Raw genomic sequence first — 17,917 nt, 5'->3', positions numbered from 1 at the left:
TTATAGCACTTTGTGAAACTACTTTACTTTTTTATATTTCCTTATGTTCATTATTTAAGGATTTTTTTGCTGTCTTATATGCCTTATTCCTTTCCCTAATTACCATCCCAGGGACACAGCCCTGAGCACCTGTCCCTTTGCCTTTCTCACCACTGCTGGATTTCCATGTTTGCTTCCTTGTGGCTGCCCTCCTAGACTCTCCCAGGTCCCCTCTGTCTGTCCCCAGATCCCCTCCTGCAGCCCGGCTGGACAAGTGGCCTGAGAGCCTTGGAGACAGAAGATCTCTGGTTAGCCCATCCCCTGTCCAGCGCCAGCTCTCCTCACACCCGCTGCCATCTGCAGATAGCCAGGAGTCCCAGAGAGCTGGGGAGACTGTGCAGGGAAACAGAAGCAGGAGCCACCATGCTAAGAACAGGTGTGATGGCTGATCTCTTGGCCAGCGCACCCAGCACTGAACCATGGATCCTTAGAGCTCTCTGTTTATCCCACACCCTGTGCACTGCAGGACCCCTAGTGCCAGCTCCCCTCACCGGCTGCCCTTGGCCATTGGGCCCCAGCTGTCACCTAGTGGGTAGGAGCTTGGTCTCAGTACACCACTGAGTCTCTGGCCTCTCTGCTGGGAGTGACAAACAGGGAGAAAATCAGTGCAGGCCTTGCTGGGTGTGATCGTGTTACAGGGTCACCTGCCCCACTAGGGCCCAGGCTGAGATCCCAGCACATTCCACAGGCCCCTGCGTCGCCATCAGATGGACTTTCAGCCTCGGTCCGTGTTGTGGAGGGTGCGGGGAGGAATTGGGTTATTGCCCTGGGGGACGGAGGAGATTTAGCTGCCCACAGACAATTTAACACTTCTAAAGCTTCAACTTTTTGAATCTCAGTGTCCAGTGTCATTAAATAGTTATTGTCTGACCAAAATATTGTCCGATCCCCCCATAATTTCCAACAGCTGTGAAAATTTAAATTGGTAACAATTGGAACGAAATGCTGAAACCCAGATTTTTGTGCAACTGTTGTCGGGGACTCTAACCCAGATGGCAAAGTTCGCTGTCTGACCGCGAGAGAGACAGGCAACACCAGCAAGGTCTGATCAAAAGCTCTTTATTGACAAGTGCACGCATCAATAGAGAGCAGCTCGTCTCCAGAGAGAACCAGCTCCCTCTTTACATCTTAGTATAAGCCTATATACAGTTCCATCCCATCATAAATTATTCACTTGAGCAACCCACCCCCTTCTTCTAACAACTAGAAACTAGACACCTTTAGTATACATGCATGCCTAAAGTTAGAAATGTAGGTGAGTTAAAAACAAACAAAGAACAAAACCAGGGAGTGAAAACAAGGAGGCTGGGAAGCTAGGGCTCTTATCAGTTCTTCAAAGGATCTGCTCCTAACACAGCACATCTGGTATTATGCCAGGAATGCAGCCTCTCCCTTATCTCACTTTTTCCCAGCGTTTATGAGACATGCTGCTTCTCAGTGTTTTCCACTCAGGAATTACCCAAAAACCTCTGTTAGCCTGACTTTGGTCAGGTTGGCATACCTGGTTTTGTCTGCTATATTTTTATTCAGGCCTAACACTGTGAAAGTTTACAATAAATATAAAAATTGCTTAAAATGAGCATTATCTGTCAAACTTATATAGTATAAAAAAAAGAATTCCACCGAGTCTGACTATCGCTCCTTAGACACACACACCCAGGGCCGGCCTTAGGATTTATGGTGCCCTAGGCGAGATTATTAAACTGGTGCCCCGTGCCTGATCTGCTCTTAGCAACACAAACATAAGCTTATAGTATTGGAAAACTTGCCACATTCACATTATTAAAACCAGTTTAACTTAATTAAGCACACTGTAATGCTGATGGACTAGCACTAAAGAAGCAGCACTATAGAAAAAATTCTGATATGACAGAATGATGCAAATAATATATTTTTTAAATTTATCAAAATTTTATTGGAAATTTATATGAAGAGGTATTGAAACAAAGATTTGTTTTTAATTAAAAGCAATTTTTCTGGCTTTTTTGGCTGCAAAATCAGTAATAATGTCATCGTATGACAAAGACAAAGTCGTGTCTTGTTCGATCGCAAGAATAGCAAGACCAGTCAAGCGTTCCTGACTCATTGTAGAGCGGAGATAGTTTTTAATGAGCTTTAGTTTTGAGAAATTCCGTTCTCCTGATGCTTCTGTTACAGGAATTGTCAGTAGAATATGAGTGGCAATGTACACGTTAGGATATATGTCAATAAGGTTGCGGGTATGAATAAACTGTACAATGTTCATCACCGATTTTGTATGTGGCAACATTGATGACAGTGTACTCAATTCTTCATACAGTTCAAGTCCATTTAAATCAAAACTATCACCGTGCTTCAGGAGGCTCTCTAGATTCTTGCACTTTGTCATTAGTTGCTCTTGTATTTCCTATTTAGTTATGTCATACAAAAATCCAAACTGTTCATCCAAACTGTATTAAACCTTTCATCAACAGCAGATACTGCTTTATCCATCACAACATTAAAAAATTCAACCTCAAATTTCTTTTCTGGATCGTCTATGGGCATGATCTGCTGTACAGATTCTCCACAAAGAAGTGTCCCTGGCCTTTTTAACTCATATTAACTATGTATTTACTTTATGAAAGTTGGAGAAAACATTGTGAAAACTTAAAACATTGGCTGCCCAACTTCTGGGCTGGCAAAAGTTATACTGACTCACAGGGAAAAAAAAAAGCAGGAGAATCTTAGTACAACATATGGTCACTCTATACCAGGGGTCGGCAACCTTTCAGAAGTGGTGTGCCAAGTTCACTGTAATTTAAGGTTTCTCGTGCCAGTGATACATTTTAATGTTTGTGGAAGGTTTCTCTCTATGTCTGTATTATATAAATAAACTATTGTTATTATCTGAGGTCTTGGCCACCAGTCCTGCTCAGGCCACTGCCAGCTGAGTAAATGAAACCCCAAACCGGCAGCGGGCTGGTGGCTGGAACCCTAGACAAGGATCCCAGGCCCTGCTCAGCCCGCTGCTGGTCTGGGGTTCTGACCACCAACTCCTGCCAGCCAGGATCCAGGCCGCCAACCCCCCCTCAGCCCGCTACCAGCCTGGGATTCTGCTCACCCAGGCTGGCAGGAGGCAGAGTGGGGCTGGCGGCTGAGCTCCTGACTGGCAAGGGGCCGGCAGCTGGAACCCCGGAGTAGCAGTAGGCTGAATGCTGCTGGCACCCAAGACTGGCAGCAGACTGAGCCACTCAACCCCCCACCGGCCCTGCTCAGCCCGCCACCAGCCCGCTCAGCCCGCTGCCGGCTGAGTGAATGGAACCCCAGGCTGAGAGCAGGTTGAGTGGTTCAACTGGCCTGCTCAGCCCACTGCCAGCCTGGGATTCCTTGGGAGTCCCCAGGCCAGAAGCAGGTGCTGAGTGGGGCCAATGGCTGGTATCCTAGCTGGCAATAGGGCAGCAGCCGGAACCCCCGAGCAGTGATGGGTTGAGCCGCTCAGCCTGCTGCTGCATATCATCAAAAATCAGCTCATCTGCCACCTTTGACAAGTGTGCTGTAGGTTGCTGAACCCTTCTTTATACACTAATAAGAAGATGAGCATATTATAGTTGTTGGAGGGCTCTTATCAGGAGTAACAAGCTATAGGAAAGTCAGTTTTTGTTTCTCTGATGAAAACTGACCCACTCCCTGCCTCAAACCAAACCTGTCACTAATAATTGTCAACAACTTAATTTTCTGGTTTTGGCTAAGATATTGATTTAAAAAAAAACATTGAAATTGGATTCAGGATTGTTAGCAAGAATTTTTGGCAAACAAAGTTGTTAAATGACAATCTAAATGGCAACACAGTACTGCTTTCATGCTTGGCTCACCCCCTAGCCTGCTGGTCCAACAGCTGCAGTAGAGGAGGAGATAGGTGGAAAACTGCAGGACCCCAAAATCCACCTCTTGGGGTGCAGATTAGCAACAGCAGCAGCAAACCCTCAGGTCCAATCACACGCCAATGGACACCGCCGCCAGCCCAACAGACCATGGTGAAGTTAGCACAGCATTTGATCTCAGGTACGGGGCACCCATGGAGCCACAGCAACTCATCCTGCCCTGTGCAGCTCCCCCCGGATGAGATGGATCGCTGGCAGCTGCCAGCCCAGGGGAGAGGCGTTCCCCAGCTAGGGTGATAGATCCAGATGTCCTGATTTTATAGGGCCAGTCCCGATATTTGGGGCTTTGTCTTATATAGGCACCAATTACCCCCACCTAGAGTGACCAGACAGAAAGTGTGTAAAATCAGGACAGGGATGGGTGGGGGTGGGGGGGTAAAAGGAGCCTATATAAGAAAAAGACCCCAAAATTGGGACTGTGCCTATAAAATAGGGATATCTGATCACTGTACCCCAATCCCCTATCCTGATTTTTCACACATCTGGCTAACCCCAGCCAAGCCCTGTGTGACATTCCAATCCTGGCTGCCTGCTGAGGAAGTGAGTTACTTTCACTTTCATTCCTCAGCAGGCAGGCAGCCAGCCTCCCCTCCCCCCACCTACTCCCAGCACCTCACTCAACCCAGCCCTGACGGAGGGGAGGGAGGAGAGAGAGAGGGGTGCTCCTGGGGAGGAGGGAGAAAGGAGGGGGTGCTCCATGGGGCAGGGGGGAGAAGAATGGATGTTATGGGAGACAACAAAGGATACTGGTTCCAGAGCCACAGAGCCTGCCTCACCTGACCTCAGCCGGGGGGAAAGAGTCACACTCACAGGTGAGCTCCTTTCCCAACCCTACCCCCTCCCCTTCCCAGAGACCCCAGCAGCCAATCCCGTCCCTCAGACTGTGCTGCATTCGGCTCTCTCTAGGACCCAGCAGCCCTGCTTCTACACTGTCTGTGCTGCCTGGAGAGTGGTGCCCCCAGGCAGTGTGAGGCCCTACGCGGCTGCCTATTCTGCCTATGCCTAAGGACGGCCCTGCACACACCCTGCTCCTGCAGGCTCATCCTCACATGGAGATCTGACATCCATGTGAAGCCCCAGTGACCCTCCGCACCAGCACAGGGGCTGATTGCCAGACCACAGCCCTAGTGGTTAATTTTTCACCACAACCTCCAGGGCTGTAATCTTACAGGTAGGCCCCTTCCAACTGAACAAAGAGTAGGAGTCAGTTCCAGGAAGGGGAAACACCCCCTTGCTGCTGCAGGCAGGGCATAGTGTGAATTCAGGAATTTGAAACAAAGCCTGTTACAAACTGACCAGAGTAAGCCATGGCTGCAGAGAACCCTGTGGAAAGTCTCCAGAAGGAAGCAACATGTCCCATCTGTCTGGAGTATTTCACAGAACCTGTCACTCTGGAGTGTGGGCATTATTTCTGCCGAGCCTGCATCAGCCAGTGCTGGGAGGGATCCGATATAGACATCTCCTGTCCTCAGTGCAGACAAACTGTGCAACAGAGAAACCTCAGGCCCAACAGGCAGCTGGCAAACATGGTAGAAATCGCCAAGACTGAGTTTACAGGCAGCAAAGGGAAGAGGAGGGACGGGGTGTGTGGGAAAAACCAGGAGGCTCTGAAACTATTCTGTGAAGAGGATCAAACACCTATCTGTGTGGTCTGCAGAGAGTCCCGGGCTCACTGCACTCACATTGTAGTTCCCATCCAGGAAGCCGCCCAGGAGTACAAGGTACAGATTTGCTGTCCACTCTAATGGATAATAACTTTGGATTTGAATTACAGGTTAATGGCATCACAAGTTTCCTGAGACAGGTGTAAGTGTGTCACTCAGCTGTGTGTAGCTTTCATTGCATGAAAGAGGCTGTACAAATTAATGATACTCCAGCCTGGCAAGCAAGGCAACAGACAGATTTAAAAATTTTCTGATGTGGGAAAGCTTTCTCTGAGCAGCTGAATCCTTTTCAAACCCAGCTCCCACCAGTGAACTAAGGGAACTCTCCGCAGACCAGAAATTATTAAATGACCAGTGAGGTTTGATTCACAAGAGCTGCAGGCCAGACTATGTGAGAGTGTTGCCTTTAGACCGGAGAAGGGGGAGTTACAAGATGTGTCTGTTATTACTGATTGGATCACAGTGTTTATTATTGTTACTGGTATCCCAGCAGCCCCTACACCCCCCAGATGAGATCTGACCTCGATTGTGGGGGGCCCTGTAGAAAATCCGGTGAGGGACAATCCCTGCCTTGAGCCATTTACAATCTAACTCAGGGGTGGGCAAACTTCGGCCTGCCGGCCACATCCAGCCACAGGACCATCCTGCTCGTCCCCTGAGCTCCTGGCTCAGGAGGCTAGCCCCTCCTCACTCCCATATTGTCCCACCCCTGGTCTAACTGGACAAGAGAGAAAAAAGATGGGAGGGGAAATTGAGGCACAAAGAGAGGAAATGACTTGTCCAAGGTCACTCAGTAGGTCAGTGTCAGAGCTGGATATAAACCCCCATTTTTCCAAGGCCAAGCCCAGTGCCCTAACCACTAGGATCCACTGTCCCCCTCAGGAGCACGGAGCAATGATGACGTGGACAGTAGGAGAAAAAGACTCCTTGATAAAAGACCCAGACTCACCAGGGAGACTAGGTTTCACACAGGGAATCTGAACTCCTGTGTTGCTCCATGAAGGGTTAAACTCAGATGCTACCGTTCTGGACTAGAGGAGATCACTGGGCTAAATGCTGTGTGGGACCCCAAGCACCTTCAGTCTGCACACAAAAGGCCTCTAGACAGCGGAGGTCCATGCCAAGTACCACTGGGATTACACTGGATTATAGCAAAACTAACCCCAGGCTGGAGCTGACCGGTGCCAGTCTGACCTGTTCTGTTGTGTATGTGGGCAAGGACCAGCCAGAACTGTTCTGTTAGTCCCACCAGGCAGCCTTTAGAAATCTCCCAGAATGCACTGCTTCCGGGATCTTTACCAGGGAATGGGACATTGGGGACCTACCCAGAGGGCATTGCCACTGAAAGGGTTTAGGGCAGCACTGGGGCAAACCCCAACAGTTCCTTATACAAATCTGCCTCATTAGGAAGGGCCCTGAGGCATCCCCAGAATATAGGACGTCCCCACGCCTGCCTGCATGGGCTCTCCCGCACCTGAATCAATCAGCCTGCTTGGGCACTCCCCCGCCTTTGTCAGCTCGACCCCACCTGCATCATTCTGCATGAAAGAGCCACTTCCACCCCTGCCCTCACCCTCACTAGTGTCCTCCTGCATCCTCGGTCTCCTCTTCCCTCTTTTTCGCCAGACGAAGACACACCCAGTGCTGGGTACCTCCCAGACATGGATAGTGCTCCACAAGACTGGGACTGTGCAGCTTCCAACCAGACAAATGGCCTCCTGACGTCTCATGGGCTTTGCCCTGGTGCTTAGATCAGCTCAGCCCAACCAGTGAAGTCCCCAGGGCTTCAGGGCTGTTCTGTTATGCTCTGTACCACTTATCAATTCACAAATATCAATAAAGCTTAGTTATAATTAAGATCTATGTCTAATTACTAAAAAGACTGAATCTGAATTGGTAAAGAGTCTGATAATGACACACTCCCAATCTGCATTGATAAGGTTTCATCTCCTTGGTGGCCCTAATGTCACAAAGTGATTAGGACCAACAGTCATCTTGGATGAAAAAACATAAAGCTCCACACCCCTCTCAACCATTCAGATTAAAGTTCCCAGATCATTTCTGTTTCTTCAGGAGAAAATCCAGACCCAATTGAAGACTCTGAAGGAAGAGTGAGAAAAGTTGCTGGGATTGAAAGTGACTGGAGAGGGGAAAAGCCAGGAGTATCTGGTAGGTGCTTCTTGTTATGAACCAGCAGTGACTGGCAATGGGAGGTCTCTTTGGAGGCAGACTCCTGTGTGGCCTTGGTGAACGTGGGCTTGTGTGTGTTTCTCCATGACTATGGATTACTGGGTTAGATTTGTGCATAGACAAGCCCTAAGCTTCCATTTCAGCTGATCAGTTAATGTCTAGCTCTTGTGGCTTGCCCAGAAATCCTCCTCAAGTGAACTGAATGTCACCCGTGAAGTGCTGTCCACTGTGTCTGGTCATTTCGTGTATTAACATGTTTGTTTCTTTTTTCTCCTCTTGCGTCTCTGTCAGTGTGGTGCTGGATCCTGCCTCCTGCTGCTCTGGGTCTGAATTCCCAGAGACCATGAATGACATAATATGCTAACATGACAAACATGGAAACCTCCCTTTCAGCAGTATAGGGGCTGAAGGGAAAGCTGTGAGAGAATCCTCTCCCTAGGGTAAAGACAAATGTCAGAAATCTTAGGATTTTCAACTATGTTCTCCCTCCTGCACACTCAGTGCTCCATGAAAGGACCCCAGGCTCCATCCATGTCCCTGACCAGCCCTTTCCCTATTTTCGTACAGAAACAAACATAAACTGAGAGGCAGAAGATTGTGTCCGAATTTCAGCAACTGCGACAGTTCCTGAAGGAACAAGAGCGACTCCTGCTGGCCCAGCTGGAGAAGCTGGACGAGGAGATTGTGAAGATCCAGAATGAAAATCTCAGTAAACTCTCCGAGTAGAATTCCCATCTCAGTGAGCTGATCAGTGAGCTGGAGGGGAAGTGTCAGAAGCCAGCGAGTGAGTTCCTGCAGGTGAGACAGAGAGAAACAGAGGCGCTGATTCCGTGGGTGCTTAAGGGCTAGAGCACCCATGGAAAACAATTAGTGGGTGCTTAGCACCCATTGGCAGAAAGCTCCCCCATCTACCCCCAGTGCCTCATGCCCACCAATCAACTCCTCCCTCTCCCTCCCAGTGCTTCCCAGCTGCCTCAGTGGTAAGAGGGAGGGTGGAGGTGTGGCATTGTGGAAGGGGTGGAGTCGGGGCAGGATCTGGGGTTGAGCACCTCCAGGGACAATTAGAAGCCAGCACCTGTGGTTAGAAACATCCCAGATCCCCACACAGGGAAGGGAGGGCTCCTGAATCATAAGCACTGGAGCCAGCGGTTAGAGATCTGAGTGTAACTCGGCATGTGCATTGCTGACATGTGAGTGACTATTGTTCTTTGCAGAGTTACAGACAGAGATATTAGAGATAGAAAAGCCCCATTAGCTCAGGGAATCCATGGCCCTGGGGTCAGGGCAGGGCCTCTCTTCCCCATATTTGCAAAATCCCTTCCCTGGGATCCTCTGTGTGAATCAAATGGAACTGAGAGTCTTTCCTCTCTCTCTCTCCCTCTCCTTCCCCTCTAGGATGTCAGAAGCACCTTGAGCAGGTACGTGGCTCCCTCTCACTCCCCCTCGCACTTCACAATACTGGGAAAGGGCTTAATGGTGATGTTAGCACTGCATCTCCCCAGGGCTGTACATCAAAATGTGTGGGGAAGGTCACATTCTAGATACAAATCTCTGTGATTAACTTCATCCCTGAGGTTCTCACCCTTGCACAGAAAACTCTGGAATTCTCCATTCAGTGGGAAGGACTGACGTCAAGTATTTCCCAGAGATGTCACCTCCCTGGGGGACTGGCCACCTCATTGTAGTGGAGATGGAATATGGGCCTGTCACTGCTGGGGCCCTGGTCACCATTCAGCCCAGGCCAGCAGTGGTCAAGAATCTTTCCCACCTGAGGACTGTTTGGAGACCTGTGTGGAATGAGCTGGGGAGGTGGGAGTTGGTGCCTCAGTCTAGTTCCTAGGGGACAGATTTCTGCAGCTGGGAGAAGCAGAGGAATTCTAACTCCAAACCCATTAGAGCAGTGACTCCCTAGCAACCACTTATAATGAGTCTCACAATGAACTGTAATCACATGAAAGTGTTTCTCTCCAGGTGTAAGAAGAGGAAGTTCCAGCAGCCAGAAGAGATTTCTCCTGAACTGGAAGAGCAAATCAGTGGTTTCTCCCAGAAAACTATTGCGCTACTGGAGGCTCTGAGGAAGTTCAAAGGTACCTAGAAGGGATCTAGGAAGGGAAACTGGGATAAGTTCTAGGAGATCAGAGTGATGATACTGTTATAAATATGAAGCCTGAAATTTCACCTCTCTTATCCTTTCCCCCTCCAGACACTCTGCCATCTGCACTGGAAAGAAAAAGAGGGGAACCACTCGGAGAGCACAGACAGGATGAGACTGCAGCCTCTTCCCAGCACTGGCCCCTCTCAGCGACCCCACTCCTGCTCCTCTTCCCCCGAGACCCTGCCCCTGGCCAGACCAGAAACCAGAGCTGTGTTCCTACCCAGGGAGCCTGAGTGGCACTGTGGAGTCATGCACCCTCCACCTGCCCTGGGTGGAGCACCTCGGGGAGCAGGGACATGGGATGGGGGCTGCTCTCAGGCCCCCCAGAGACCGACCTAGGACAGGTGAAAGGTCAAGGGCTCTCCCCAGCAGGCAACGCTCCCAGTCTGGCCAGGTGTCAGTGCTTGGTGGGAAGAGGAGTTATGGGACAGGGCCATAGAGTGGGCGGGCCACCAGTGGTGGGACCTTGTGCCTCACCCCCAACTTCTACCAAGGGTCTGGAACTCCTGGGGAGACCCCAAGCCAACATCATGCATTCCAGGGAGCGGGGATGTGGGCTGGGGGCTGCTCTTAGGCCCCCCAGAAACCCATCCAGGGCAGGTGGAGGATTAGAAGCTCTCCACAGCAGCCAAGTTCTCTGCCTGGCCAGGGGGCGGGGCCTCAGCGGGAAGAGGGGGAGTGAGGCAGAGCCATGGAGGGGGTGTGGCCACAGGTGGTGAGACCTCGTGCCCCCCCACAGCAACTTGTACCAAGGTTCCAGAACTCCTGGGGAGATCCCAGACTGACATCACACAAACAATCCTGACACCAGCCTTAGTGCTGAGTTCATGCCCACGCTGATGAACAGAAACACTCACTGAGCAGCACCTGAACAGAGCTGTCTGCCCTGAGTGCTGACACATCCCTCTGCTTTACCCCAGTGCAGGTGTGTCTCCCCATCACTCTTCTCCAACAGCCTGCCTTTCCTGTGGGCAGGGCTAGGCTCTCCCACTGGAGCTGCTCCCACTGGAGCTGCTCACTACTCCCTGGTTTGGGGAGATGCTCTCCCTGTGATGCTGCCAGCTCCTGCCTCCCCTCTAGGCTGAGGATGGAGTTACCACACCCAACGCTACCTCCTACTCTCTGGTTTTAAGCAGCTCTTCCCCAATGCTGCACCTTCCTCTCTGTTCCCCAGCCTGGGAGTGGAGGCTGCCTTATGGGAGTGAGCTTCCCTCTGGTTCCCTTCTGACCCTGGTTCTGGGTGTGGGGGGAGGCCTGCTCAGCCTGTGCCCCTGAGACACCCAGGGAAGGGGCAGAGGAATCTCTCACTGGGAGCCCTGAAATCAGCCTCTCTCGCATCACACAGTCTAGTCTCTATGAGCTCTCCCTGTGGACTTTCTGTCATCCCGTTTCTGTGACCCTGGAGGCTGCTGTGTGGTAGAGAAACCAATAGCATCACTGCCCCAGGGACTGTGCAGCCTGTTTGCCACTCTCCTCTATGATCCAGGAGGACTCCAGGGATCCTGGGTCAGACAGTGTCACTGAGACTTGGGGAGGAGGAGCCCACTGAGAATGGAAAAATGGGTTTCTCTAGCCAAGTAATCCCAGCCCCTATGGCCTGGAGGACTCTTGTCTACCCAACCTCTGGCCTCTTAGCTCTATGACCCCTGGAAGCTCCTCGCCCTCCCTCCCCGCAGCACCAGGGATGGGAGGAGAAGGTGTCATAAACAGATAGCTAAGGGTTAATGTCTCTTTCACCTGAAGCACCTGACCAGAGGACCAATCAGGAAACCGGATTTTTTCAACTTTGGGTGGAGGGAAGTTTGTGTTTGAGGTCTTTGTTTTCTGTCTGCCTGCTTTCTCTGAGCTTTGGAGAAGTAGTTTCTGCTTTCTAATCTTCTGTTTCTAAGTGTAAGGACAAAGAGATCAGATAGTAAGTTAGATGGTTTCTTTTCTTTGGTATTTGCATGAATATAAGTGCTGGAGTGCTTTGATTTGTATTCTTTTTGAATAAGGCTGTTTATTCATATTTCTTTTAAGCAATTAACCCTGTATTTTGTCACCTTAATACAGAGAGACCATTTGTATGTATTTTTCTTTCTTTTTTATATAAAGCTTTCTTTTAAGACCTGTTGGAGTTTTTCTTTACTTCAGGGAAATTGAGTCTGTACTCACCAGGGAATTGGTGGGAGGAAGAAATCAGGGGGAGATCTGTGTGTGTTGGATTTGCTAGCCTGATTTTGCATTCCCTCTGGGTGAAGAGGAAAGTGCTTTTGTTTCCAGGACTGGAAACGGAGAGGGGGAGTCACTCTGTTTGGATTCACAGAGCTTGTGCCTGTGTTTTCTCTCCAGGAGCACCTGGAGGGGGGAAGGGAAAAAGGATTATTTCCCTTTGTTGTGAGACTCAAGGGATTTGGGTCTTGGGGTCCCCAGGGAAGGTTTTTCAGGGGGACCAGAGTGCCCCAAAACACTCTAATTTTTTGGGTGGTGGCAGCAAGTACCAGGTCCAAGCTGGTAGCTAAGCTTGGAGGTTTTCATGCTAACCCCCATATTTTGGACGCTAAGGTCCAAATCTGGGACTAAAGTTATGACATGGTGTGCAGTGGTGAGATAGAATCCAGAAGCCAGGAGGAATATTATATTTTTCTTTTCTCTGCTAGGGACTTTTTAGCAGAGAGGGTTTGGTTTTCAAAGAAACCAGTGAGAATTTTTTTTTCTGCTCTCTGGCAGTTTGTGGCTTGCATCTTAAGCAAGAAACCATTAAGGTGCTATTAAGAGTCTTTTGTCACACAATAGCACTCCCATTGAGAGTCAATACCAGCACTATATACATGTAAAAAAGTGGTTTTTCAGGTTTACTTAACATTGAAGATAAGCTAAAGGCTCTGTTGCTAGGCAGACTCCAGGAGGCAACAGAGCCTGCAGTTCAGAATATAACCACCAGAGGGCACCCCAACACAAGAAAACTGGAACCATGACTTCTAAGGCAAAAATTGAGGCCGAAGACCAATTCACAGAAGCTGAACACAGGCGACAACTGGAAATAAAACAAACAGAGATGGAAATAAGAGAGAGAGAAAGAGAGGCAGCCTACCAAAGAGAACAGGCAGCCAAAGAGGCGGACCACCGCCGAGACATGGAAAAACAACAAAAAGAAATGGAAAAACAACAAAAAGAAAATGAAGAGAAGGAAAAACAGAGAAAACATGAACTGGACTTGGCAAAAGCTAGGCTGCATGTGCCAGCCAACCCTAACAACCCGGCGCCAATTATTGCTCCGCAGCACAGGAAATTTCCCACCTACAAGGCAGGGGATGACACCGAGGCCTTCTTGGAAAATTTCGAAAGAGCCTGTCTTGGGTACAGCATCCCCGAAGACCAGTACATGGTAGAATTAAGGTCACAGCTCAGTGGACCTTTAGCAGAGGTGGCAGCTGAAATGCCTAAGCAGCAAATGAATGACTATAAACTTTTTCAAACCAAGGCCAGATACAGAATGGGGATAACCCCAGATCATGCCCGTCGGCGCTTCAGAACCCAAAAATGGAAACCAGATGTGTCATTTCCCAAACACGCCTACTACGTTGCAAAAAACTATGAGGCCTGGATAACAGGACACAACGTTCAAACCTTGGAAGAACTGCACCTCCTCATACAAATGGAGCAGTTCTTGAATGGTGTTCCTGAAGACATCACACGGTACATTCAAGATGGAAACCCCAAAGATCTCGCTGAGGCGGGGGAGATTGGAGCCAAATGGATGGAAGTGGCAGAAAGCAAGAAAGCTACTGTCAAGGGGAACGAATACCCCAGGGGGCACACTGACCATAAACCCTACAACCGAGGACAGCCAAAGACCCCACATACAACCCAAGTAAAGCCACAGACGCCCTACTCTTCCACCTCACCAGTCTCCAGTAACGCACCTCGGCCCAGTGACCCATCAGATGGAAGATGCTTTAAGTGTAATGAACTGGGACATATCAAAGCCAACTGTCCCAGGAACACCATGCGAGTGCAATTCATTACACCACAATCACACCAAAGATCCCCAGGCCCGGATGCCTCTCAAATACCCTTGGAGCGAAGGGAAAATTTGAGAGTGGGCGGAAAGAAGGTTACTGCGTGGAGAGACACGGGGGCACAAGTGTAAGCTATCCACCAATCCTTCGTTGACCCCAAATTCATCAACCCAAAAGCCAAAGTTACAATTTACCCCTTCATGTCACAAGCTGTAGACTTGCCTACAGCTCAACTGCCTGTCCAGTACAAAGGCTGGTCAGGAATGTGGACTTTTGCAATCTATGACAATTATCCTATCCCCATGCTACTGGGGGAAGACTTGGCCAACCAGGTGAGGCGGGCCAAGAGAGCGGGAATGGTTACACGTAGCCAAACCAGGCAAGCTTCCAGACCCATTCCTGTTCCTGAACCGTCCACAGACGCCCCGTCTGGGTTACCAGAGACCCAGACAGATGTAGTGGACCCGGATTCCATGCCAACCACTGAAACAGCCACAACACCTCCAGTCCCAGGTCCGGAACTGGAACAGCAACCAGCATCAGCAAGTGCAACCACATCTTCAAACTCAAAGCCAGAGGGCTCCAGCAAGCCAAAACTGGAAGAAGCAACAGACAGCCATACCCAAAAGGCTCAGCCAGAGCCTGAAATAACCTCAGGTGCACCAGCGGAGAGCGGTTCACCAGCACCGGAAACAACCCCATCACCTACATTGCTTCCAGAGGGACCAAGCCCAAGTCCACAGTCTGAGGAAGAACTGGTGACCCCAGCCTCAAGGGAACAGTTCCAGACTGAGCAGGAAGCAGATGACAGCCTTCAGAAAGCTTGGGCGGCGGCACGGAGCACCCCACCACCTCTCAGCTCTTCTAATCGATCCTGGTTTGTTATAGACCAAGGACTTTTATACAAGGAAATTCTTTCTGGTGGACACCGGGAAGAATGGCAGCCACAAAAACAGTTGGTGGTTCCAACTAAGTACCGGGAAAAGCTCTTGAGCTTAGCCCATGATCATCCCAGTGGCCATGCTGGGGTGAACAGAACCAAGGACCGGTTGGGGAAGTCCTTCCACTGGGAGGGGATGGGCAAGGACGTTGCCAAGTATGTCCGGTCTTGTGAGGTATGCCAAAGAGTGGGAAAGCCTCAAGACCAGGTCAAGGCCCCTCTCCAGCCACTCCCCATAATTGAGGTCCCATTTCAGCGAGTAGCTGTGGATATTCTGGGTCCTTTCCCAAAAAAGACACCCAGAGGAAAGCAGTACATACTGACTTTAGTGGACTTTGCTACCCGATGGCCAGAAGCAGTAGCTCTAGGCAACACCAGGGCTAACACTGTGTGCCTGGCCCTAACAGACATCTTTGCCAGGGTAGGTTGGCCCTCCGACATCCTTACAGATTCAGGGTCTAATTTCCTGGCAGGGACCATGGAAAAACTGTGGGAAACTCATGGGGTGAATCACTTGGTTGCCACCCCGTACCACCATCAAACCAATGGCCTGGTGGAAAGGTTCAATGGAACTTTGGGGGCCATGATACGAAAATTCATCAACGAATTCTCCAATAATTGGGACCTAGTGTTGCAGCAGTTGCTGTTTGCCTACAGGGCTGTATCACATCCCAGTTTAGGGTTTTCACCATTTGAACTTGTGTATGGTCACGAGGTTAAGGGACCATTACAGTTGGTGAAGCAGCAATGGGAGGGGTTTACGCCTTCTCCAGGAACTAACATTCTGGACTTTGTAAGCAACCTACAAAGCACCCTCCAACACTCTTTAGCCCTTGCTAGAGAGAACCTAAAGGATGCTCAGGAAGAGCAAAAGGCCTGGTAAGACAGACATGCCAGAGAACGTTCCTTCACGGTAGGAGACCAGGTTATGGTCTTGAAGGCGCAACAGGCCCATAAAATGGAAGCATCATTGGAAGGGCCATTCACGGTCCAAGAGCGCCTGGGAACTGTAAACTACCTCATAGCATTTCCCAATTCCTCACTAAAGCCTAAAGTGTACCATGTTAATTCTCTCAAGCCTTTCTATTCCAGTGATTTACAGGTTTGTCAGTTTACAGTCCAGGGAGATGATGCTGAGTGGCCTGACGGTGTCTACTACGACGGGAAAAAAGACGGTGGCGTGGAAGAGGTGAACCTCTCAACCACCCTGGAATGTCTGCAGCGGCGACAAATCAAGGAGCTGTGCACTAGCTTCGCCCCATTGTTCTCAGCCACCCCAGGATGGACTGAACGGGCATACCACTCCATTGATACAGGTAATGCTCACCCAATCAGAACCCCACCCTACCGGGTGTCTCCTCATGCTCAAGCTGCTATAGAACAGGAAATCCAAAACATGCTACAGATGGGTATAATCCGCCCATCTACCAGTGCATGGGCATCTCCAGTGGTTCTGGTACCCAAACCAGATGGGGAAATACGCTTTTGCGTGGACTACCGTAAGCTAAATGCTGTAACTCGTCCGGACAACTATCCAATGCCACGTACCGATGAGCTATTGGAGAAGTTGGGACGTGCCCAGTTCATCTCTACAATAGACTTAACCAAGGGGTACTGGCAAGTACTGCTAGATGAACCTGCCAAGGAGAGGTCAGCATTCGTCACCCATGCGGGGGTGTATGAATTCAATGTCCTTCCTTTCGGCCTTCAAAATGCACCCGCCACCTTCCAGAGGCTGGTAGATGGTCTACTAGCTGGACTGGGAGAATTTGCAGTTGCCTACCTCGATGATGTGGCCATCTTTTCAGACTCCTGGCCCGAACACCTACTACACCTGGAAAAGGTCTTTGAGCACATCAGGCAGGCCGGACTAACTGTTAAGGCCAAAAAGTGTCAAATAGGCCAAAACAGAGTAACTTACCTGGGGCACCAGGTGGGTCGAGGAACCATAAACCCCCTACAGGCCAAGGTGGATGCTATCCAAAAGTGGCCTGTCCCAAAGTCAAAGAAACAGGTCCAATCCTTCTTAGGCTTGGCCGGATACTACAGGCGATTTGTACCACACTACAGCCAAATCGCTGCCCCATTGACCGACCTGACCAAAAAGACCCAGCCAAATGCAGTTAAGTGAACTGATGAGTGTCAAAAGGCCTTTACCCAACTTAAGGCAACGCTCATGTCTGACCCTGTGCTCAGGGCCCCGGATTTTGACAAACCATTCCTAGTAACCACGGATGCATCTGAGCGTGGTATAGGAGCAGTGCTCATGCAGGAAGCAACAGATCACAACTTCCATCCTGTCGTGTTTCTCAGCAAGAAACTGTCTGAGAGGGAAAGTCACTGGTCAGTCAGTCAAAAGGAATGCTATGCCATTGTGTACGCCCTGGAAAAGCTACGCCCATATGTTTGGGGACGGCGGTTCCAACTACAAACAGACCATGCTGCACTAAAGTGGCTTCATACTGCCAAGGGGAACAACAAGAAACTTCTTCGTTGGAGTTTAGCTCTCCAAGATTTTGATTTTAAAATTCAACACATCACAGGAGCTTCTAACAAAGATTCTGATGCACTCTCCCGTGAGAGTTTCCCAGAATTCAGTAGTTAAAAAGTGTTCTTAAAATGTAAAAGTCTGTTAGTTATATACTTAGTAGTATATGTAAAGGTGCATGTGTTGTAGTAATCTGTTTATTTTAAAGTTCTAGAAGGAAATCACCGCCAGTGAGCTTCCCCACTCTCTGCAATTTGGGGGGCGTGTCATAAACAGATAGCTAAGGGTTAATGTCTCTTTCACCTGAAGCACCTGACCAGAGGACCAATCAGGAAACCGGATTTTTTCAACTTTGGGTGGAGGGAAGTTTGTGTTTGAGGTCTTTGTTTTCTGTCTGCCTGCTTTCTCTGAGCTTTGGAGAAGTAGTTTCTGCTTTCTAATCTTCTGTTTCTAAGTGTAAGGACAAAGAGATCAGATAGTAAGTTAGATGGTTTCTTTTCTTTGGTATTTGCATGAATATAAGTGCTGGAGTGCTTTG

At 49.6% G+C, this 17,917-nt stretch overlaps 1 pseudogene; it reads left to right on the top strand.

Moving 5' to 3' along the window:
- Positions 1-5,248: 5,248 nt before the first annotated feature.
- LOC115639956 lies at positions 5,249-10,183 on the top strand (annotated as a pseudogene).
- The last annotated feature ends 7,734 nt before the right edge of the window (positions 10,184-17,917 follow it).

The sequence above is a fragment of the Gopherus evgoodei genome, unplaced genomic scaffold (assembly GCF_007399415.2).
Source record: "Gopherus evgoodei ecotype Sinaloan lineage unplaced genomic scaffold, rGopEvg1_v1.p scaffold_160_arrow_ctg1, whole genome shotgun sequence".
Lineage (NCBI taxonomy): Eukaryota > Metazoa > Chordata > Testudines > Testudinidae > Gopherus > Gopherus evgoodei.
This window is presented reverse-complemented; position numbering and strand designations above follow the sequence as displayed.